Below are 24,289 nucleotides of genomic sequence, written 5' to 3'. Positions count from 1 at the left end.
TAGCAGAAATGAAATGGCAGTTAAAGCTGAATGCTTTACAAAAGCCAGGTATTAATGACTGTATTAGTCTGATGCCCATTTTAAAATTGAAAAACATTTTGGGGTGAATAATTTTATCCTATTTGTTTATTATTCATTTTCATTTTATATTATTTTTTTACATTTTTTTACATTGTTTACATATATGTTTTTTCATATTATTTTGTATTAACAACATTATTTATTTATATTAACAACTATGGTGTTTGGTTTATTAACAACATTGCATATTTTTTAGTGAAGTTTGTGTGTTTTTATCTTGTATGCTGGCCTTTTAATTATTCATCATCAATTACTTGTTAATTGATGATGTCATTTGTAGGTGTGTATATTAAGTAGCTGTTTTTCTTGTATTAATTGTGTTCTGATGAAGTCGGATTAAAGACGAAACCTAGGTAAACTCGTTGTGCTTATTCAAGTGTTTGCTTCCTGGAGTCCAATTGTTTGTTTTTTTGTGATTTAGTTGTTCTATTCTCAGTATGGAGAGTGTCAGAGCCATGGCCTCAAGCTCATTGCCAAAAAGTGCAGCGTCATCCCCTTTGGTAAAAACTCTGTACCCATGAACAACCACATAGGCAGCAATGTACTTCATACCGAATGCGTGATAAGAGACCTTGGGACCCAGGTGGACAGTAGTCTCTCCTTTGATAGACACATCGCCACAGTAGTCAGGAAGCCGTCCTACGTGGCACACCTCATCATAAAAGGGTTCTCCTCCAGGAAAAAAGAGGTCATTGCTCCCCTCTACTCGACACTCATTAGACCCATTATAGAGTAAAATTCCCCTTGTGGAATGTACCTCACAAGACATCTGCAGTAGCTGGAAAGGCCACATAAGTACCTCACAAGGAGGATTACTGGCCTCAAACAAATGCCCTACACTGACCGTCTCAAAAAAACTCCAGCTTTACTCGGTAGCATATCGCCTACTCCAAGGTGATCTTTGTGTAACATATAAAGCTATGTCAAACCCAGAGCTGTTGGACATGCTACACCTAAAGGAATCCCAATCCCACCGAGCTACACGCTCTAGGGACCTAAACCTTGTCACCACAATAAACAGGACATGCTGGAGGGATAGATTCCTGTCCCAGAGACTTCCCCATAGTCTGGAACAGGCTACCCATCTATGTCAAGCAAAGTTCTTCATTAGCATTCTTCAAGAAAAATCTTGATGAGTGAATGGGAAATAGGCAATACACCCCGGGGATCACTTCTGTGTGTCTGCTCGACAGTGGCACAGGAAAATAACTTTCTTGGGTGGCGTAAGCCAGGGAATCTTGTTGGCTAGGTTTACGTAGGCCCTTGGTCTGATAGCCTAGTATACCTACCTATGAACCTGTGGAAAACCTGTCCGACAGGGGATCAGATCACACTCATTCAGGGCTGCGTCTACCTCTACAGCCTTTCTCAGAGGCGTCCCTACCAGGGACATCCGAGAAGCTGCTACCTGGAATTCTGTACATACTTTCACCAAGCATTACCATCTGCCAATTTTCTCTAAATCCAGAGCTGGCTTTGCCACTGCAGTCTTGCAGGGCCTTTTCCGTCCTAATGCTATCAGAATTCCTCCTCCCATCCTTAGCTTTGGGAATCTACCCAAATGTGATGACTGCAACAGTGAAACACGAAGAACATGGTATAGTTGTGTACACTTACCATAAATATAGATGTTCGAGTATATTCACTGTTGCAGTCCTGGTTACCCTCCCTCCAGCCCCCTTACTTCTTTTGGCTATACCTCTACTCTCCTTTACTATGCTCAAAAGCTTTTTGATGTATTTGCTTTTTTGTTGGAGGTATAACCATGTATATTTATAGATTTAATTGTTTCTCATTGGGGGGCAACGGACATGTGGGGCAAGAAAAACTGATGTAATGTCGTCGGCTGCATGTTTTATACCTCTGATAACCTGACGTCACGGAAGAAGAGAGAGCAACCGACGCAGGACCCAAGACTTTGTTAATCAGGCCAACTGAGGGCTACTGCAAGCAGATAACCCAAATGTGATGACCAAATGTGATGACTGCAACAGTGAATGCACTCGAACATCTACATTTATGGTAAGTGTACACAACTTTACTTTTTGTGAAGGGAGTAAAATATCAGAGGGTTGGATCTTTCATGGCTTGAAATGGTAGTGTGAAATCCCAAACAAGAGTCTGCAAGAAATTGCAGAGAGACGGCTGATACACTATCCTTGTAACTAAGATTTTTGAGGCCTTTGATCTTTTTAGTGAGGAATCTGAGATATCTCAGGTTGAGTGATTCGTGTAGTCTTGATACATGACAAAAAGAATATTACGGTCAATAATGAGTGTGGTGAGAGAAGAGTAAAGTGAAATTAATATGACTTTGCTTCTAGAGAAGATGTGGTTGACAATTAGATGAGCCAGATAGAAGTTTAGAACTGTTGTTGAGATATGATGGTCAAAAGGTAATGAATCATCAACAATAATGCCTAGAGCCTTTACAGCAGTGTCTAATTGGGGGTGATGTGCCACTTGTGTGGTATGGGAAAATGTTTTGTTTACCCAAACTAACTACACCACATTTTTTTCACATTTAATTTGAGACCATTGTTAATGTCATAATCCATGCTGGAGCAATTGAGTCTATGGCTGATGAAATAAAAATACGTTGTCTACAGTTTTCTGCAGACTTAGATAGCATAGGACAGGAGTGTTAGTCTAAAGGTCTGAGAAATAGATGCCAACGATGAGAGGGCCCAGCACTGAGCCCTGTAGTGCTTGTGTTTCTCTCTCAGAAAGTTAGTAGAACAGCATGTTTTGCTTTAGTGTGCATTTTCTTATATTTGTAAGGTCTGAAACTCAAATGTACATTGTTATACAGTGACTGCAGTCTTCTGCAGTTTACCAGAAAACCATGAATTTTGCAAAGAACAGACCAAAATTCTGAAATAAAATCAGGAACATTCTACAAATTGCAGGACGTTTTAGAACCATGCCTCCCACCATTGCATGAAGTGTCCTATGTCTTTCCCATACATTAACTCACCAGTTTTAATCCCGTAGCTGCCTCACAAAGTCTATCCAATGCTTTTCCTGGAGTTTTGGAGGGGATTGCTTCACTTTGTTTGTGGCTTCCTGCTCATCTTAACAGGAAGCTAATTTCTACTGATTACTTTTTAGTTAGTTACTTTAGCTAACTAGCTAATGTCAGATTCCATTTACAGACTCGTGCAAATTTTCATTGAAGTGACACCCCAACCCCTTGTGCAAAAATAAGAAAAAGGGGTTGTGAATACATCTGTAAGTGCAGTGATGTTGTACAGAAAATTAAAACATTCAATTGTCGTCTTTCTTTACAGTCTTGTGCCTTAAACTGTACATGAGCGTCCTTGAGATTTTTTTTTTAAATAACATCATGTGGGTAACAGTCATGTAGAATACATACAGTGTGTAGCATTTTTGTCTGTCTTTCATGACTTTTAATATAGCAGTGTGTTCTGTTTATGTTGCTTAGCTGCTGAAATAATTTTTATAGCTGTTTGTATAATTATGTGAGCAACGCTTTCCTCCAGTTGTACTTTGTAGAGGTCCTGTATCACCGCCATTGAACATGGCTTTGCATTCATTATTGTACATAAATGCTTAACAGTACTGCTTGGATACTTTGAGAGATACCTTGAGGTGCATCTAGAGCTAAACGAGATACTGTGTCATTTATTTCTTAGACTTGTTTACTGAAGGATGCTCCTCACTTAGATGTTCAGGTCTTTCTTGAGGTACTGCAAACTGCAGCCTCATAAAGGTTACTCCTGAGTGTTTTTTCAGCCTGCATTACATTTTGAAAACTGCTTCCATAAAAAAGTGAATAAATACAATTTAAATAATTGAGGGAGGGGAAATTAAGCCCGTTTTGCTTTATTTGCATAACATCAGGCAGTTAAATACCCTGTGTTCAGATTGTGGCTTGGGTGCTGGTTGTAAATGTGTTGCCTGTTCTCCTGTATGTTGGTGAGGTTGAAAGTTAGGAGTGTGCATGCTCAAGATTGAAGGGTGAAGCTGTCTGATAAGCTATGCCATTTGCAGAATAGGTGACTGTTCCTTATTACAATACCATTACACCCCTTCCCGAGTGTGTATACAGCTCACAGAGGGGCAGTAGGGCTGCATACTGAAAATACATTAATGGCTGCCTATGAGATGTTTACGTTGCATTTGTTTTTTTCTGAAGAGTACGGATGGGTCTCAGATCATGGTGAATGACCAAATGGTCAGCAGGCATGTGGGAAACAAAAGGGGGGGGGGGGGTTGTCTGGATGTGTAGTTGGTCAGCTAGATGTCATCTACTGCAACATTTTTTTTCATTTTTAATGAAGCACTGGATGATGAATGGATGATGTTTTTTTTGTAGCTTTACAAGAGACTGTTTGAGCATAATTTACTTGGAGTACTTGGACTATGTTCATATTGATCACTGCTGTACTGTACTGTACTAGCCTTTGCTGTATGATTTACATCTTGCCAGGGATATAAAACCCAGCCAACTTTCAAAGCTTACGACAGCCCTCCACGTGCCCAAACTGTCAGGCAGCTAGAGCTGAGATGAATAAAAGACAAAATTGGGTGCCAGGCTATTTAGAGCTTTAGTGCTGCCGAAGAGTATGTCCCTCTAAGACGTTCAAAGATAATCTGTTGGCTTGGTGCTGTTCCATTACTGGGCAAGGAAGTTCCCTTTGGGGAAGAACCTTCTATTTTTTTTTTTAAATGTTTGTGTTTTTATCACTTTCCTCTTCAGAAAAGCTATTTTAAAGCTAGCAGTTTTGTGTTTTAATGAACTGTCGTGAGACTGTGTTGTACTTTTAAAGAAGAGCTCTGTTTTTTTTTCTGTCTGTTTTAAAGTTGTGAAAAGTAACTGAAAATCAATTTTTCTGTGGAGAAATTGTTTATTTTACTTTTAATTTTTATAGGTTTAGGTTCATAGGTTCATAGGTTCATACTAGGCTATCTGCCCAAGGGCATTTATAAGCCTAGCCCATAGTTATGTGGCTTTCGCCACCCCTTTAGTTTGAATAAAAACTATGCCTATCATTTTGCTGTGCCTCTGTCAAGCAGTGACGCTGAAGTAATCCCTGGGGTATATCTGCAATCTCCCATCCATTGGTCAAGATTCCTCTTGAACAAGACCAGAGAGGTGCTCTGCCTCACATGTACCGGGATTTTGTTCCACAGCATAGGGAGTCTCTGGGTGATGAATCTGTCCCTCCAGCACGTTCTATTTATAACCGTGTCAAGGTTTAAGTCTCCCGCCCTTGTGGTTCTGAGGGATCTAGATTTTTGAGGTGAAGCATATTCATCAAATCTGGGTTTGACATGGCCTTATATGTCAGGCACAGGTCACCTCTGAGCAAGCGGTATGAGACTGAATAGAGCTGGAGTTCTTTCAGTCGGGCAGCATAAGACATATTTTTGAGACCCTTTATCCTTTTGGTGAGGAACTTTTGGGGCCTTTCAAGCTGCAGCAGGTGTCTGGTCAGATACATTCGAGCGGGCATTGTACTCAATCATAGGTCTAATAAGTGATGAGTACAGGGGCGATGACCTCCCTTGATCTAGATGTGAATCCCTTCATGATCAGGTGGGTGATATAGAAGGTTTTCCTAACTACTTTAGCAACATGAGTGTCAAGCGAAGGCTACTGTCAACCTGGGTCCCCAGATCTCTGATGACTTTTTCTGTGCTCAGTGGATTGCCACCTATATGGTAGCTAGGGGTAGCCTTGTTTTTCCCAAAGGGTATGACTATGCATTTTTGGCGTTTAACTTCAGGCCATGGCTCTGGCACCAGTTATCCATTTCTGTGAGGCCCTTCTGGAGGATATCTGTGTCAGATGTGTTTTCGACTATGGCGCCCAGTTTGCAGTCATCTGCAAACTTTGTCAGCCATAACCCTCCTGTGTTTGCTTGTACTTCAGAAAAGTAGATGCGAACAAGAGTGGACCCAGGACTGAGCCCTGTGGGACACCACTTGTGACAGGCTTTGAGTCTGACATGGCTCCAGCAACTCTGACCCTGTGGGTTCTGTCACTTAGCCAGTTTGCAACCCATCTTGTGATGTATGGGTTTACATTCAAGCTGATGAGTTTTTCGATGATACCTGAGTGGGGTATTGTGTCGAAGGCCTTTGCCAGGTCGAGGTAGGCTGTATGGACTGCCTTTCCCTCATCAATGGCCTTGGTGACTGTCTCGAAAAAGTCAACCAAGTTTAAGAGGCAGGATCTGCCTTTGACAAAGCCAAACTGAGTTGGATCCAAAGTCTGCAAGTTCCCTATGTCTTTATTTATGAGTTCCATTATGATCCTCTCCATGGCTTTGCAGATAAGGCTTGTCAAGCTAATGGGGCGGTAATTTCCAGGGTCTGTGGAGGCACCGCCCTTATGAAGTGGGACCACAGTCGCCGTCGCCACTCCTTGAGTGCGTATCCTGAGGTGAGGCTAAGATTAAACAGCTGTCCTAACTGTGGGTTTAATTCCTCATTGAGTTCATGAAGCACACAGCCGGGGACACCATCCGGTCCCATGGATGCTGTGTTTTTGCCTTAGTGAGGGCAGTTCTCACCTGGGCGTTGGAGATGTTTGGGGGCTACAATCCTCTGGAATAGATATCTCTCCTTTTGGGGAGGGGAGAAGTTTGCACTGAACCTGTCAGCCAGTATGTTGGCAATGTGTGTAGGTTCAGTAATTTTCACATCATTTTGAACTAATTCTGAGCATATCTGGGAGTTTCCTCCTAGGTTTCTAACATAGCTAAAGAAGGCCTTATGATTCTCTTTAGAGTCCTTGGCGATTTTTCTCTCAAAATTTGCCTTGGATGATTTTATGAGAGCTCTTAGTTTTTACTTATAATGATCAAAGGTGTCTTACCTTTCAAGGATTTTGCTCTATCTTGTAGTAGCTTCCTCCTTTTGTTGTAGAGCTTGTTTATGGCTGGGGTCCACCAGACTGGACGCTTGCCTTTGGTACAGAGAGTCTTAGTTTTGTTTGGGATTGCCTGATCCATGCAGTCCTGTAGGTGCTGGTAGAAGGCATTTGTAAGTGATTCAGCGGTTTGAGTAATGTTTACCACTGGCTCAGGGGCCTTAAAGGAGACCACACTAGTTTTAGAAGTGTGAAATCGGCTTTTGAGAAGTTTTTCACTGTGGTCTTTTTGTTTCAGGTGGGGGCGGGATGAGGACCTCCAGCGAGATTAGTTTATGATCTGATCTCACCAGTGAGGGGTATACTTCGGTGTTGAACATTTTGATCCCATGTTCGTGATGATGAGATCAAGTATGTTTTCTCCTCTTGTGGGGATGGTGACTAGTTGTTCCATGGCATTTGAGTTTATGAACTCCAGGAATCTTTGGGTTAGAGTGTTCGGGCTTGAGTAGTGTTCCCAGTCTATATTAGGGTAGTTAAAGTCACCTAGTATGATGGTGTTTGGAGATACATTTATCCCCTCAATGTTTTCAGGAAGGCCATGTGAGGTTCCTGAGTTTGAGAGGGTGGCCTGTAACATGCTACAAATTGCAGAGCAGTCTTGCCTATGGTTAATTGCACCTGGATGGTCTCCGATGCATCATGCGTTGCCACCAACCTTGAGGTGTGGGTGTCCTTTATGAATATGGACACCCCCTCCTTTCTTGGTGTTGTCCGGATTTTGGGGCGGGCATGATATGAGGTGAAACCTGTTAGTGCTGGGGTGCTCTCAGGAGCCTTGAACCAGGTTTCTGTCACAGCACAGACATCGATGTTCTCCATATTGAGAAGGGCCTCGAGTGCGTGCATCTTGAGATTGAGACTTCTGGCATTGAGCAGCATTACCCTTAGTTTTTTCCTTTTGGTGTTCTAGGGTGGTAGGTTTAGAATTTGAGCCTTGCCTAAAAAGGCACTATGGGGTGGCAAGAGCCTTTGCCAATATCCGGAAGCCCAGGGTGACAGGTGCAAGCCGTCCCTTATGGCAGCGTGGCTTGTCCAGCATGTCATCCCAGGCAGACAGACATTGGATCCCCTTTGAATGACACCAGAATTTAAGCCAATTATTAAAGCTGATCATCTTATCACTGTATTGTGGCATCATTCTAGGTGAAGGTAGGATACTGCTCAAGGTCAGGGTCATACCTGCCTGGGCTACATAATCAGAGAGCTCCTCGATGTCCCTTTTCATGTAGTCCAAGGAGGTGCGTCTCAGGTCGTTGACACCAGCGTGGACAATGACTGAGTCGCTTGTACCTGCTGTTGAGAGACCTGAGTGCTTGCGTTATGTGGCGGATTCTAGCGCCTGACAGGCAGCTTACTGTGACCTTCTCTTTACTCAGTCTGGTGAGCGGGGCGTCAGTGTGTCTGACTATGGAATCACCAATGACAAGTGTGTCTGGCATTTTGTTTGGCCTTAAGGGCTGTGACTGTTTGACACTCTGACTGTGTGGTCTATGTGTTGCATGTGTTGGGTCGTGAGGTGGTAGTTGTTTGGGTGTCTGCTTTGGTGGCCTCTGCTGTTTTGGTAAATTTTTGATCAGAGCCTCCGAGTATGTCTTTGTGTGAGTATGTGTATGATTTGAAGTTGTGATGGTACCATGTGTGACTGGGTATGTATTGTGTGTGGTTACCTTCTCCTCCTGTCTGGTCTTGCCAGTCCTATGTTGAGAGAGCTCAGCCTCCAGTTTGGCCGTATAGTTGCATCTCGCATGTATTTGTGTTTTGTGGGAGAAGGAGAGGATTGTCTGTGTACATGAGGCAGTTGTAACATTGCCTCAATATTCCCAGGTTCACCAGTTGAGCTGGAGATGACACTAGCAACTGATCCTCGACATACTAGAAGTAGTAGATAAAGAGACTTTCAAAGGACTCCGGGGAAGTGGGTTTTAGGCTGGTGGGGTACTATCTATAATAAGAGTGCTTTATCAAGGTGCAAGTACTGTAGGAGTAAGTGCTAGGCTTTACAGATCGAGAATAGTCTACTTGGGAATCAAGTAGAGATGAACTTTTCAGTTATAGGATATGCTGGTTAGATCAGCAGTACAGCTCGAGGAAGGTAGTTTTAAGGAAAATTGGAAGAGTGGAATTTAGATGGCCCAAATAGTTTAACCTTGTTTAACCGCTGCTCTTGTGTGCAACAGTGGTAACTCAGCTAAATCTCGCTTACAGCGTTTAGCGTGTTTTATAACAGGGGGCTGAAGGGAGCTAGGAATTGGCCCAAAGCGACCAATGGACTACTAGTTTCTGGCTGAAACTTCACCAAATCAGACAAAAGGCGCTCAGTGCTTCCCACTCCCACTGGTAAGCAAAGAAACTTCCCTCCTTCCTAATAAGGCAATGGATCAGTAACAGGAACTAAAAACAAAGCCCAGGGATCAGCAACTCTGAAACTGGACTACTCTAGTTCAGTAAGGCGGGAAAACAAGAGATTTTTTGTTTTATTACAGAGACAAGGAAAAAACAGACAGTAATTGCTGTAAATCGGCTAGCGCACTTTAGTGTGTAGCCTACAGAAACAATTTGCAACAATTAGTAACTTAAAGTGCAATAAACAGTGTAAAATGCAGAAATCACTTAAAGTAGCAGTAAAACAGGCGAAATGCAGTCGCTAGCTTAAATAACAGTGGGAAAGCCACAAAAATACTTATATCTGGTAGAAAGTCACTCTTTTAGCTCTCTGCTGCTTGGATCACTCTGCAGGCCACCACGAGGATCTGTGCTGAGTTGGTACAAGCTGGAAAACGCGTGTTTAGCGTGTTTTATAGCAGGGGCTGAAAGGAGCTAGGAATTGGCCCAAATCGACCAATGGCCTACTAGTTTCTGGCTGAAACTTCACCAAATCGGACAGAAAGGCAGCTCAGTGCTTCCCACTCCCACTGGTAAGCAAAGAAACTTCCCTCCTCCCTAATAAGGCAATGGATCAGTAACAGGAACTAAAAACAAAGCCCAGGGATCAGCAACTCTGAAACTGGACTACTCTAGTTCAGTAAGGCGGGAAAACAAGAGATTTTTTGTTTTATTACAGAGACAAGGAAAAAAAAACAGACAGTAAATGCTATAAATGCTGTAAATCGGCTAGCGCACTTTAGTGTGTAGCCTACAGAAACAATTTGCAACAATTAGTAACTTAAAGTGCAATAAAAAGTGTAAAATGCAGAAATCACTTAAAGTAGCAGTAAAACAGGCGAAATGCAGTCGCTAGCTTAATAACAGTGGGAAAGCCACAAAAATACTTATATCTGGTAGAAAGTCACTCTTTTAGCTCTCTGCTGCTTGGATCACTCTGCAGGCCACCACGAGGATCTGTGCTGAGTTGGTACAAGCTGGAAAAAGCGTGTTTAGCGTGTTTTATAGCAGGGGCTGAAAGGAGCTAGGAATTGGCCCAAAATGACCAATGGACTACTAGTTTCGGCTGAAACTTCACCAAATCGGACAGAAAGGCAGCTCAGTGCTTCCCACTCCCACTGGTAAGCAAAGAAACTTCCCTCCTCCCTAATAAGGCAATGGATCAGTGACAGGAACTAAAAACAAAGCCCAGGGATCAGCAACTCTGAAACTGGACTACTCTAGTTCAGTAAGGCGGAAAACAAGAGATTTTTTGTTTTATTACAGAGACAAGGAAAAAAACAGACAGTAAATGCTATAAATGCTGTAAATCGGCTAGCGCACTTTAGTGTGTAGCCTACAGAAACAATTTGCAACAATTAGTAACTTAAAGTGCAATAAACAGTGTAAAATGCAGAAATCACTTAAAGTAGCAGTAAAACAGGCGAAATGCAGTCGCTAGCTTAATAACAGTGGGAAAGCCACAAAATACTTATATCTGGTAGAAAGTCACTCTTTTAGCTCTCTGCTGCTTGGATCACTCTGCAGGCCACCACGAGGATCTGTGCTGAGTTGGTACAAGCTGGAAAAGCGTGTTTAGCGTGTTTTATAGCAGGGGCTGAAAAGAGCTAGGAACTGGCCCAAAGCGACCAATGGACTACTAGTTTCTGGCTGAAACTTCACCAAATCGGACAAAAGGCGCTCAGTGCTTCCCACTCCCACTGGTAAGCAAAGAAACTTCCCTCCTTCCTAATAAGGCAATGGATCAGTAACAGGAACTAAAAACAAAGCCCAGGGATCAGCAACTCTGAAACTGGACTACTCTAGTTCAGTAAGGCAGGAAAACAAGAGAATTTTTTTTTTTTTTTTTTTTTACAGCGACAAGGAAAAAACAGACAGTAAATGCTATAAAACAATTCACATGCAGTGCAAGCTGGCACACTTGAGTATGTAGCAATATTAGTCCACACACAGTATGAAAAAATGTAATTAAATTAAAAAGGACTAAAAGCAAGTGCAGAAAGGGTTTATTAGAGAATGCGGTAAAGAGAAGGGACTGGGGAGTGTCCTAGATCAAATCTACAGTGGGGCGGGCACTGCAAAAGCCACCAAATTTAAACTACATCCAAGAACAGGGAGGGGGTGGGAAGACAGTTTCAACAGAGCTAGATCTGAGAAATCAGTCCCCAAGTTATAACAACCACAATAAAATGAAGGAAATATACTTAAATCAGCTTATGTCCAGTTGATGTATGCAGACAAATCTCAGTAGCAGCAACTCTACTTAAAATGATTACCAGAGATGTAACCAACACAGGTTTTAAAGTTATCAGAAAACCCCCAAGCTAATTAACACTTAAAGGAATTTCAGTGCAGTTTAACAACTAGTGCAGAGCTTCAGACACACACACAAGACAGTTTCAACAGAGCTAGATCTGAGAAATCAGTCCCCAAGTTATAACAACCACAATAAAATGAAGGAAATATACTTAAATCAGCTTATGTCCAGTTGATGTATGCAGACAAATCTCAGTAGCAGCAACTCTACTTAAAATGATTACCAGAGATGTAACCAACACAGGTTTTAAAGTTATCAGAAAACCCCCAAGCTAATTAACACTTAAAGGAATTTCAGTGCAGTTTAACAACTAGTGCAGAGCTTCAGACACACACACAAGACAGTTTCAACAGAGCTAGATCTGAGAAATCAGTCCCCAAGTTATAACAACCACAATAAAATGAAGGAAATATACTTAAATCAGCTTATGTCCAGTTGATGTATGCAGACAAATCTCAGTAGCAGCAACTCTACTTAAAATGATTACCAGAGATGTAACCAACACAGGTTTTAAAGTTATCAGAAAACCCCCAAGCTAATTAACACTTAAAGGAATTTCAGTGCAGTTTAACAACTAGTGCAGAGCTTCAGACACACACACAAGACAGTTTCAACAGAGCTAGATCTGAGAAATCAGTCCCCAAGTTATAACAACCACAATAAAATGAAGGAAATATACTTAAATCAGCTTATGTCCAGTTGATGTATGCAGACAAATCTCAGTAGCAGCAACTCTACTTAAAATGATTACCAGAGATGTAACCAACACAGGTTTTAAAGTTATCAGAAAACCCCCAAGCTAATTAACACTTAAAGGAATTTCAGTGCAGTTTAACAACTAGTGCAGAGCTTCAGACACACACACAAGACAGTTTCAACAGAGCTAGATCTGAGAAATCAGTCCCCAAGTTATAACAACCACAATAAAATGAAGGAAATATACTTAAATCAGCTTATGTCCAGTTGATGTATGCAGACAAATCTCAGTAGCAGCAACTCTACTTAAAATGATTACCAGAGATGTAACCAACACAGGTTTTAAAGTTATCAGAAAACCCCCAAGCTAATTAACACTTAAAGGAATTTCAGTGCAGTTTAACAACTAGTGCAGAGCTTCAGACACACACACAAGACAGTTTCAACAGAGCTAGATCTGAGAAATCAGTCCCCAAGTTATAACAACCACAATAAAATGAAGGAAATATACTTAAATCAGCTTATGTCCAGTTGATGTATGCAGACAAATCTCAGTAGCAGCAACTCTACTTAAAATGATTACCAGAGATGTAACCAACACAGGTTTTAAAGTTATCAGAAAACCCCCAAGCTAATTAACACTTAAAGGAATTTCAGTGCAGTTTAACAACTAGTGCAGAGCTTCAGACACACACACAAGACAGTTTCAACAGAGCTAGATCTGAGAAATCAGTCCCCAAGTTATAACAACCACAATAAAATGAAGGAAATATACTTAAATCAGCTTATGTCCAGTTGATGTATGCAGACAAATCTCAGTAGCAGCAACTCTACTTAAAATGATTACCAGAGATGTAACCAACACAGGTTTTAAAGTTATCAGAAAACCCCCAAGCTAATTAACACTTAAAGGAATTTCAGTGCAGTTTAACAACTAGTGCAGAGCTTCAGACACACACACAAGACAGTTTCAACAGAGCTAGATCTGAGAAATCAGTCCCCAAGTTATAACAACCACAATAAAATGAAGGAAATATACTTAAATCAGCTTATGTCCAGTTGATGTATGCAGACAAATCTCAGTAGCAGCAACTCTACTTAAAATGATTACCAGAGATGTAACCAACACAGGTTTTAAAGTTATCAGAAAACCCCCAAGCTAATTAACACTTAAAGGAATTTCAGTGCAGTTTAACAACTAGTGCAGAGCTTCAGACACACACACAAGACAGTTTCAACAGAGCTAGATCTGAGAAATCAGTCCCCAAGTTATAACAACCACAATAAAATGAAGGAAATATACTTAAATCAGCTTATGTCCAGTTGATGTATGCAGACAAATCTCAGTAGCAGCAACTCTACTTAAAATGATTACCAGAGATGTAACCAACACAGGTTTTAAAGTTATCAGAAAACCCCCTAAGCTAATTAACACTTAAAGGAATTTCAGTGCAGTTTAACAACTAGTGCAGAGCTTCAGACACACACACAAGACAGTTTCAACAGAGCTAGATCTGAGAAATCAGTCCCCAAGTTATAACAACCACAATAAAATGAAGGAAATATACTTAAATCAGCTTATGTCCAGTTGATGTATGCAGACAAATCTCAGTAGCAGCAACTCTACTTAAAATGATTACCAGAGATGTAACCAACACAGGTTTTAAAGTTATCAGAAAACCCCCAAGCTAATTAACACTTAAAGGAATTTCAGTGCAGTTTAACAACTAGTGCAGAGCTTCAGACACACACACAAGACAGTTTCAACAGAGCTAGATCTGAGAAATCAGTCCCCAAGTTATAACAACCACAATAAAATGAAGGAAATATACTTAAATCAGCTTATGTCCAGTTGATGTATGCAGACAAATCTCAGTAGCAGCAACTCTACTTAAAATGATTACCAGAGATGTAACCAACACAGGTTTTAAAGTTATCAGAAAACCCCCAAGCTAATTAACACTTAAAGGAATTTCAGTGCAGTTTAACAACTAGTGCAGAGCTTCAGACACACACACAAGACAGTTTCAACAGAGCTAGATCTGAGAAATCAGTCCCCAAGTTATAACAACCACAATAAAATGAAGGAAATATACTTAAATCAGCTTATGTCCAGTTGATGTATGCAGACAAATCTCAGTAGCAGCAACTCTACTTAAAATGATTACCAGAGATGTAACCAACACAGGTTTTAAAGTTATCAGAAAACCCCCCAAGCTAATTAACACTTAAAGGAATTTCAGTGCAGTTTAACAACTAGTGCAGAGCTTCAGACACACACACAAGACAGTTTCAACAGAGCTAGATCTGAGAAATCAGTCCCCAAGTTATAACAACCACAATAAAATGAAGGAAATATACTTAAATCAGCTTATGTCCAGTTGATGTATGCAGACAAATCTCAGTAGCAGCAACTCTACTTAAAATGATTACCAGAGATGTAACCAACACAGGTTTTAAAGTTATCAGAAAACCCCCCAAGCTAATTAACACTTAAAGGAATTTCAGTGCAGTTTAACAACTAGTGCAGAGCTTCAGACACACACACAAGACAGTTTCAACAGAGCTAGATCTGAGAAATCAGTCCCCAAGTTATAACAACCACAATAAAATGAAGGAAATATACTTAAATCAGCTTATGTCCAGTTGATGTATGCAGACAAATCTCAGTAGCAGCAACTCTACTTAAAGTGATTCTTGGGGCTGGCAAATTGTATTTAAAGTGCTTTTTACTATGTTTTTCTGTAAAAAAGTGATTTTTAAGGACTTGTAGTTTTTACCGCCATTTGCTGCTTGTCTTTCTTGGGAGAAAGGCTCCATTTTTGGCTTGACCATGGAAGAGACCACAGGTCACATGTTCAGTCCTTTTTTCAGCCACAAAAAGTAAAAGTTAAGCAAACAACCTTTGCCACTGGGGCAGGCTTGCAGTTTGCCTCAGCTGCAGATGAGTAACTGCTGTGGCCATTTGTTGTACCTCAGACCACTCCTTTTCTACCCTGGATCTTTCTGTTGTAGCACCTGCTGCCACTATGGACTAGGGGTTAGTCATGTCCTCGAGGGTCTCCTCAGAGGGCAAGGGAGAGCTGCTGCTGCTCCTCCTGGGAGAGGGAACAGGGAAGACTTCCCTTTTGTGTCAGAATGCTAATCCTTGGGGAAGCTGCTGCCCCATTTTTCCTGTCAAAAAGAAAACTAAGAATGTGTCTGCTCCTCCTTGTATTTCCTTAGGAACAATTTATTGGGTCTGACTCTGGTTTTAATTTCTTTGTTTATTTATTTCAGTTTGATGAATGGGGAAGTCCACTGGGCCTAAAAAGAGCCTGTTTTCATTGGAGCCCCAGGGAGAAAAGCTCCAGGAACAATGCCAAACATATTGGTATATACATATAAAAAGCAAAGACGTCATACAGCTTTATGCAGCATTATACGGTAAAAAAAAAACAAATTCTACAGTGGTAATAAAATCTAGCAACTGTACAGTCTGAGTCGTTAACAGCGAATTACAACTGAAATTTTACATTCCACAATAATAGTAAAAATCTAGCAACAGAACAGTCTAAGGGTCATTAACAGTGAATTACATTTGATTTTGATTTAATTCAGGTGGTTGACCTTTTTGTAAAGTAGTTTCTGGTAAAAGATCGAGAGATACCTCTTTTTCTGAAAATTTCAAGAATCTGAATAGGAAGGTGAAGGGACACATATAGGGGTTGCTCCTCAGATTTCTGATTCAGAATCTGAGGAGAGCTCAGTTTCTGATACTTCATGTGGGGGTTTCTTTTTCTCTGAGACTATTTCTAGAATGTGCCAGCATTTTCAGTGGGGAGGACACTGAGGTTTTGCAGGTCTTCAGAAAATAGTTGGTGCAGAAGGAATTTCTAGAACTTGCACCCATTCCTCACGCTCTTTCTGCATTAGGGTTTGTATGCATTGCTATCTTCAGTTTTTCTGATAGCCCGATAGGATGTACAAATTTCCTTGGTCTTTTGAGTTTTATACAGTATTCCCAAACCTGACTCAGCAGCTGTGGCTTTATTTGATCCCACTGCTGGTAAGCACTTAGTTAATTCCAATTCTGCTGTTTCTGATAAGGATGGAAAAATATTCTTAAAGGTTCATAGGTTAGTATAAGGCTAACTGCCCATGTGGATCATTTTAAGCCTAGCCAATTTACCCCCATGTATGAATCAAACCCTGCATCTTCTGTCTATAAGGTAAACACCTTAGCCATGATATCAACCTCCCACTTGGACTTTTTTATATTTTACAGGACAGGTACAGGCCTTGATGAGATTTGAACTCATGATCCCTGGTTTATTAGACCAGTGCTCTAACCCCTGAGCTTCAAGGCCGATAAATATTAGGAAAACCAGTAATTCATAGGTGAATACTAGGCTAATTGCCCTTAAGGTTCATTTTAAGCTTAGCCAATAACTCAAGGTAAGAATCAAACACTGCACTTTGTGTTTATGAGGTGAAGACGTTAATCATTATATCAGACCCTCCCTATTCTCTATTACCTTCTTAAGTCACTCCTCTTTACTAAACTATTCAACATACTTTTTGGTAGATGGGAGGAAATTTGAGCAGACAGAGAAAACCCACTCGGGCACAAAAAAAGAACATGAAAAGCTGCACAGTGTGTGATCGGAAGTGAAGACTATAACCTTGAAGCTAGAAGGCAACACATTAAAATTAGTTCCCCGTTTAAGATACTAAACCTTTTCTGTTTTAAAAAGTAAATAAGAAATTCCAAAGCTGAAAGAGATGCTTACAAAAGGTTAACCTACTTCACAAAATAGAAATGTAATATTTGAAAGTTTTCTTAACAAGAAACCACAGCACAGTTCACAGTGCTGTTTCCAGCAATAGATTTACAACCATACCTCTCAACTATCTAGATTTTTGCCTCATATTTTTGGTGTGTGCCTCATTAAATGTGTTTTTTGGATTTTTGTGGCATATCACTGAGGACTGACTGCACTAAATAATGACAGGCATTTGGATTTCAGGCTTCATATCCTTTAGAAAATGCATGGTAACAGAAGACCTTTTATTCTAGCAACTTTCTAAGTTTATAATAGCAATATTTCATATTTGTCCCTATTTGGGGGGGGGGGTGTCCCCCCATTATTTTTGGCGTTGTCCAGATTTTTTGTGCTAACAGGTTGAAAGCTATGTTTACAAGAGTAGTAGTCTTGTATAGTTCTAGTTATACACTATTTGAAACTTGACAACTGATCTGTCAAATATTTTTCACAGACTACAGATGTCAACTTCTGCTAAACAAAATAATGCACAAATCTCTGCCTAAATGAAACTGTCAGTTGTCCAAAGGAATGATGCTACAGTGCTACAGGAAATGTTAACATGACTGACCCATGTTAAAACCTTTTGGCTTACAGCACTGATTGGAATGACACAAGCAATTTAATAAGCAATTCACTTAGAGGATAACCTCTCACACAAGATAACAACACATGACTTGAGGTAAGTAGGATCCCTGCCTTACCATTCTGCTCTGCTCCTCATCCCCAGCAGTTTATTAACTCCATTCCGGGGTATTAGACCTGCCTTACCGGATTAAACTGCCTGAAACTTCTTTGGACTGGGAAAGGTTCAATTTCACCCTCTTCCACCTCTATGGGCTCTGGTTCCACTTCCGGTTTGCCTTCAGAACCTGAACTGGGGGACAACAAGCCCGTATCTGACTCTGCAGACACTTGTAAACTCTGAACAGCCGCTTTCAGCCCTCAAGTAGTGTCCTCCAAATGCTAACAACTAAAGGTTAAAATTGTTCAGCAGCCTGATTAACAAATTTCTTACACTGACCTATGCTGGATGCCACAGAGGCACACGGCTGTTGCCTGGTGACAGAATGCATTTGCCGTCTGGTCCTTCCTTGTGTGTGGAAACGGTTGCATTCTACCAGTATACAACTCTAAAATTCTAGTTTGGGACTTTGTTTCCATGATGCTGTGCTCTAGTGACCTCTAGTGCATAAGTCCTTTATGTCATGTTTTCCCTTCGAAAACAGAATATTTTTTAAATGAACATTTCTCTTAAAAAGTTTTTTTTTTTAATTTACTGAACATAAACCATATAATACCACATACTGTATACAACTTATCACACTACAGCATGCAGTAGTAAACTTATTTGATCTAATGTCAGTTTTCATTCATTCCTCCACAGCTGGGTTTGGATCGGAGTCTGTTATTATTTTAGCTCATTGCCACCAAAAAAACTCTCGAGCTCCTCCCTTCCCCATAATGCACCAATCCCTAACATACGTCGCATCTCGTTTGCTGCTTTTGTGTTTGGAAATGATTGCCTTGAGCTCTTGAATGTTCAATATTAGAGATGAATTTGTTTGTCATTTTTTGCTCAATTTAACATGTAATATTCTGTCTATAAATCCTCTCTTTTTGCGTCTTTGGTGTACTGTATTTTACTGTAGTCGGTACTCTTTTTCTTTCTTTTGTACACTTTTCTAAGTGCTTCTTGAATTACCATTATTTTTTTTTTTTTTGTTATAAATAATTCTGTCTTTAATAGTTTAACAAAAAATAAACTAAAACTCTTATTTCAATTTTCAAAATGTCTGAAAAAGGCCCTTCTGGCTTTAAGAAGTGCCAGAAATGCGGACACAAGTTGCCTGTATCAGACTGTTTCATTTTATATGTTCACTGTTTGGGCCTAGGCCATCTTCAGATAGACTGTTCTATCTGCAAAGCTTTTAATCTGCGAGCAATGGCAGATAGGAGAATAAATTAATTCTGAAAGAATTACTTCACTCATCCTTTTCAGAAGCTGTTTCTGGGGCTCGATCCCCCAATCCCAAGGCAAAGGAGCCTTCATCCAAGTTTTCAAAGCCTTCTGGGTCCTCGACTCCCCTTCAGAATCCTATCTCTGACCCACCAAAGAAGAAGCATTAGATCTTATCCAAAAACTGCTTCTGCTCATCCGGCATTGAATTCGACAAATTCTTCGGATCCTAGCTCTTCGGATTTGAGGCCTTTGGTTAGGATAAAGTATTCCCCATCTTTGGATCTGGTAGCCTCTAGAGTACCTTCCCCTTACCTCAAATCACACCAGCACTCTAGGTCTTCATCTGTGGCTTCTTGTTCTTCCAGACGACTGCCGAGGCTGATATAGACGGAATGAGTTGGAAATTTCTCTCCGATCAGATAAATGTGGGAGGAGTTCTGGCTCCTGCCCCTTCCTGTTAGGAAACCCATGTTTCTACTACTCCACCAATATCAGCTCCTTCTCTAATCCAACCTATCATTTCTGAGCTCCTGCTTCCGAGCCTTCTGAGTCCATCGGGATCAGAGCCAAATATGTTGGTATCTTCAGCTCCAAAGTTCTCTTACTGCACCAGCTCCAACGTTTTTGGAGCCAGGTGACTTTCTGAGCTTAAGTGTCCCTGATGAATCTGAGGCATTTGAGTCTTCTCTGATGTTTTTCAGAGCTGTCTCTTCCCCTTGGAGCCTCGGTGTTGGAAAGCTCTGCTTAGACTTCCACCTCGGGTGGACTGCTTTCGGGGCAGGGGGAGCTGATGGAGCAGACAAGTGGCTTCTCGGCTCCATTGGCTTCCTTCTCCCTGGAGCGTTCTGCCTTTGAGTTGGTGAAGAGAGTCTGACCTGCTTTGGCAGGATGGACAGATCCTACCCCCCTCGAGTCTTCCTTCTGGATCCTGTGTGTCTGTGTCTTGAGCCCTGTCATTCTACAGTGCAGGGACAGCCAGTCCAAAGTATCTAGGTTGCCAAACAGGGTATTTCTGCCTCTTCCGACACTTCTCCGGAGCACCCCACTGAGGAAGTCCCTAGGAAGAGGAAGTGCAAGAGGAGGCACTTAAGACTCCCCTCAGGAGTCAAACACAGAATATACTGATTTCCATAAAGAGGGAGGGGTCCCCAAGATCACCACCTAAAGATGTCTGTTTTGGAGACTTCCTTCAGAGCCTTAGCATATTCACTCATGTGGAGCTCAGGATGTTTGCACTGTAACTTCCAATGAGCAGAGCCTGAGCCTTTTGATAGAATTAAATTATGTCCTCATATTTTAAACAAATGTTCATATCTCTGGAACAATAGGGCTTATGAAAGAAGTATAAATGGCAAACTCTTCAGAACAAAATATTTTTGTAGTGGTAGTATTCTTTAGGTTCTAGGTCTTAAACTGCCTTCTGTTTTTACTTGGATTTTTAGTAAATCATTAGAGCTCTGTGAAGTTCCCTTATATTTCAAACAAGCCACGATCATTCATCCCAAAAAAATCCAGTATAACAGGACTGAACGACTACAGACCTGTTGCTTTGACATCAGTGGTCATAAAGACGTTTGAGAGAATGGTGTTAGCTCACTTGAAGGATATTACAGCTCCCTCATTGGACCCCCTTCAGTTTGCTTATTGAGAGAACCAGTCAATGGATGATGCTGTTAATATGGGCCTGCACTATATCTTGCAGTGTCTTGACAACCCAGGGACATATGCAAGGATTCTATTTGTGGACTTCAGCTCTGTGTTTAATACAATAATTCTGGAAATTCTTCACTTGAAACTCTCCCACCTTTCCATTCCTGTCTCCACCTGTCAATTGATTGCCAATTTTCTGACCACTAGGAAACAGCAGGTGAAACCGGGGAAATTTAAATCAGTACAGGTGCCCCCCAGGGATGTGTGCTGTCCCCACTGCTGTTCTCCCCCTCTACAGTGAAGACTGCAGCTCTGAGGACTTCTCTGTTAAACTTGTTAAATACGTGGATGATACAACTATCTTCAGGCTCATCAGGAATGGTGATGAGTCTGCATACAGACGAGCGGTTGAGCAGCTGGCACTTTGGTGTAGTTAAAATAATCTGGAGCTGAACACTGTTAAAATGTGGAGATGACAGCGGACTTTAGAAGTGGTACTACAATACTATCTCCCTGCTTTATATTTAATGCTGCTGTGTCAGTTGTGGAATCCTTCAAGTTTTTGGGATCTATAATCTCCCGGGACTTAGGCACTACAGCGAATGTACTTTCTGCGACAGCTGTAGAAGTTCATCCTCCCACAGGAACTGTTGATTCATTTCTATACAGCTGTCATTGTGTGTGTTATAAGCTCATCCATAAGTGTTTTGGATCTTTGTCTAATCATGGCAAAAATAATGTTACATCGAATAGTCAGGTCTGCCGAAAATATCATTGGTGCTAGTTTGCGCTCATTACAGAACCTGTACTATTCCAGAGTCCTAAAAAGGGCAGGGAAAAGCATCACCTACCCTTCACATCCAGGCCCCATCTTTTTGAACTGTTAGTATTGGCCAGGCATTATAGTTTATACGTACCAAAATAAGCAGGTAGAAGAGCAGTTTTTTTTCCACAGACCATCAAGTTCATAAACAGTTAATTCAGCTTATTAGATTAGGGTATTCTTTTTCCCAAGGCACCAAGTATTAATACTTCTTTCTTTCAGAGGTTATTTCAGTATTTCTTGCACTGAGTTGCACTTTGCACCTTGTATGTATACATATATGTATATTTGCAGGGGGGGGGGCATGTTCTCAGTAGTTGTATGTATGCCGTTTGTCTTGATGTTCTTCGTGTTTCACTGTTGCAGTCATCACATTTGGGTTATCTACCTGCAGGTAGCCCTCAGTCGGCCTGAATACCAGAGTCTTGGGATTTCTGCGCTGGATGCTGTCGCTTCTTCCATGACGTCAGGTCGTCAGGGGTATAAAACATAAAGCTGATGCCATTACTCCAGCTTTTCTTGCCGTGCAGTGTCCGAAGCAGAAGCAGTTCACAAGTACCAGTTGGCCGCCTCCTGAAATTTCTGTTTTTCGAGTTTCAGACCTGAAGTCTTCTAAAAGATAAGTACCCCGTTGGGGATCCTTTTTTCTTGCTCTAACAGATGTCAGGAAAAGTTAATAATGGTCTTTCCTGTGGAAAGCAAATACCTCACAGAGATTTTCATTCTTACTGCGTCACCAGTTTAGGCCCAGACCACGACGTTCCTTGCCATCGGTTTTGTGCCTTGTTCAATGCCCGAACTATTCGTCGTCGGGCTGTTTTTGTCATTAAATTTCACTGTCATTCTCCATATTCTGAATTGGCTTCAGTAAGCCATCTGACTACCGATCTTCCGAAAAACCGTAAGGATGAAGACAAAAACAGACCACCTAGGTCCAAAACTGCCGACGACGCTTCCATTAAGCTAGTCGCCAGTTCGCCGGTACTCAGTAAGGCGCTTTTGCAACCCCGGATACCAGTTTCTACAGATTTGCAGGCCTCTACTGAGACCCATTCGAAGTCCGGTATGCCGCGAGATGCTTCTTCGACTATGGAACCTGCGGATGTCTCTACCTTGGATGGGTACGGAGCCGCTGTGCAGACACCGGCTTCTGAGGATGTATTCCGACCTTCCATTGTTCGTATTAAACAGATGACTTCATTTGAAACCAAAAATACCGAACTTCTAAGGCCCAGAGTTCACACTATGCCTAGGAAACAGACGACCAAAGAGCATTCTCAGGCCCACATGCCTCAGAAAGAAATGCTTATAATGGCTGAAGATCTTTTTACTTGAATTAGAGGAAGCCAGCCTTCTCCCTCAAAAAGATCAAGAACTGATTTTTCTTCTCTTCTGATTATTCAGATCATGAATCTGTTGACTCTGATCCTTCTGATTACCAGGACCATACCCTTGTCTACCTAAGAGGATTCTGATGCAGAGTATTCCATTCCCTCTCCTTCCCCACCTGAAGATTCTTCTTTTGGTGAAACCCTGCATACCCTTAGAGAGCATTTCTGCTGGGAGTGCCAGGACTACCCACAGTCCAAAAATAGACTCAGGGTATTTTTAAACTTTCCTCAGCACAGGTCTCTAGCTATCCCTCCTGTTCTGGAAATTGTAGAGGATGTCTTCTTGGAATCCAGCCTTACCCCTGATACTTTGCCATCAGCTCCCAGGAAACCTGACAGGTACTACAGAGTACTTGACTCCCACAAATTCCTCTAAGAATCCTACTACGGATCCAGAATCCTACTACGGATCCAGAGACCATTTTCCAGGGACCTAAAGGCATTAAGGCTACAACAGCCAAAAACCCTACCCCTTCGGACAGGGACTCTAGGGCTTTAGACAGATTGGGTAAGAAGGTATACAACTCTGCTTCTCTTGCCATCAGGGCTTTAAATTGCAAGTTTCATATGTTAAAGTATCAGCAACATATTATGGAGCTAATTAAACCTAAAATGATGTTGATTCCTGATTGTGCAGAACATAAAGATTTACAAGAGTTATTGCATTCTGCTAACAGAGTTGGAAAACATACTTTGCAATGTGGTTTTGATGGCTTAGAAACATCTTGCAGGGCAGCTGTCACTTGGTCTGTTCTTAGAAGGCATGCTTGGCTTAAGGAACAAATTTTGCCAGACCATGTCAAAGCAAAATTACTAGATGCACCATTAAACCAAGAATGACTGTTTGGCAATAAAGCAGAAGTCGTCCTCAAAAAGGTGAAGGAAAAAGCTAAATCTATGCAAACTGTTAAAGATTTCCTACAGGTACAGCCACCTAGATTCAGTAGGCATTGGCCTTCTAAAAACTGGTCCTTTCCAGTCTCTCCCAGGCCTTCTCAGTCCAAACCCAGGGGCAGCAGACCACCAAGATTGCAGTCTCAAGGTATGCACATATCTGCACTATGGTGCGCTCCCACCTCTAAAACAGGGAGTAGTAAGCCACCATCCTATGGTAAAATCTCGCAATGACTTACCTTAACTCTTCCAAGCCTTGCCCAAGTACTTGCACCCTTAGGAGGAAAACGTGCCCTGCATGCAAAAAACTGGGAGTACATCACCTAGGACAGATGGGTCTTGAGAATTGTATCCCAGGGATACAGATTCTACTCCCACTCACT

The 24,289-nt window shown here is 41.4% G+C and overlaps 1 protein-coding gene and 1 non-coding gene across 2 annotated transcripts in view; one reads left to right on the top strand and one right to left on the bottom strand.

Moving 5' to 3' along the window:
- NCBP3 (nuclear cap binding subunit 3) overlaps positions 1-24,289 on the top strand; it is a 1,620,559-nt gene that overhangs the window by 327,344 nt on the left and 1,268,926 nt on the right. The gene's annotated exons all lie outside the window — the stretch shown is intronic.
- Positions 16,657-16,729, bottom strand: TRNAI-AAU. The gene has a single exon. It is a non-coding gene; the product is annotated as a tRNA-Ile (tRNA).

This window comes from Protopterus annectens, chromosome 13.part0 (assembly GCF_019279795.1).
Source record: "Protopterus annectens isolate FY-2018-M chromosome 13.part0, PAN1.0, whole genome shotgun sequence".
Taxonomy (NCBI): domain Eukaryota; kingdom Metazoa; phylum Chordata; order Ceratodontiformes; family Protopteridae; genus Protopterus; species Protopterus annectens.
Note: the sequence above shows the minus strand (reverse complement) of the source record. Positions and strands in the feature narration are given on the sequence as shown.